This window comes from Dendrobates tinctorius, unplaced genomic scaffold, assembly GCF_039654945.1.
Source record: "Dendrobates tinctorius isolate UK_male_01 unplaced genomic scaffold, ASM3965494v1 ptg000046l, whole genome shotgun sequence".
Taxonomy (NCBI): Eukaryota; Metazoa; Chordata; class Amphibia; order Anura; family Dendrobatidae; genus Dendrobates; species Dendrobates tinctorius.
In genome coordinates, this window is record NW_027361714.1 from 65,776,551 (window position 1) to 65,777,500 (window position 950).

A 950-nucleotide genomic window follows, 5' to 3' on the forward strand; every position below is an offset into this window, starting at 1 on the left:
ATTAAGGGGTAATAGAAGCTCGATGCCCCTTTTGTTGTTTACAAGGTTTGCAGCTTTCTTTTAGAGGTGGCTGTGCCTGCTATTGCATTTCACTTGAATGAAACCGAGTTGCTCTTAGTTGTAATATCAAGCACAGACACTGCTAAAAATGTGGCATTTGGATTCAGAGCTTGGCCAAGCTCTATGTCCCCTTCTATCAGTTGATTGATAAGGGTGCTGATAGCTGGATCCCTACCAATTTTATTTTTTTTAGTCCTGAAAACTCTTCAGTATAAAATATGCTTACTGTAAAAAAATAGCCAGTAAAATATAGGTTTATGATTTGGAAGAAAAGGGCAATAATCAGCAGTGTACATCAAAATCCTTTAAAACATGAATTTATTCAAACATAATTAAGAAACACTGGACAGGGGTGCATGGTGATAATAAACAATTAGTTAATATCTAATTGTGTACCGATGTTGGTCCACTAATATAGAAAATTATGCTATAGAGATGACATAGTATTAGGAAAATGTTAATAGCACCGAAGAGATACCCAAAATCAAAACAATTTGTAATGCTATTGTTACAAATCAGTAGAAATTATCCCAGATCATATCACACATGTAAGGCCAATTGTTACCTAGGATAAGTATTAGGCAGTACCAGCCTAGGAGCGGAGGTTGGCACCCTGGTGATGTGGGATCTGGCGCCCCCGCATCATGGTGGCTCGCCCTCACTAACAAAAGTTAAAATGTATGGCTTATGGAATGTAGGGAAGTAAATGTAAGTAATTCTCTACTTTTAGTATTTTGGGACTAAACTTATTAGCTATTACCTCCTCCAATAATTAGTGCTGCTTCGCTGATTGTGCAGCATTTTTTTTCTTCTATGTTCCAAAAGGTATGGCCTCCAGAAATAAAGATGCAAACTTTTATCCCAGTTACAAAATGGAGCACCTGGTCGAA

At 37.3% G+C, this 950-nt stretch overlaps 1 protein-coding gene across 1 annotated transcript in view; it reads right to left on the minus strand.

The window, feature by feature from the left end:
• Positions 1–414: 414 nt before the first annotated feature.
• Positions 415–950, minus strand: part of LOC141089639 (calcium homeostasis modulator protein 6-like) — an 8,699-nt gene continuing 8,163 nt past the window's right edge. The window contains exon 2 of the mRNA XM_073576129.1: positions 415–950. This exon is cut by the window's right edge and continues 735 nt beyond it. The gene's annotated coding sequence lies outside the window, so the exon portion shown is untranslated.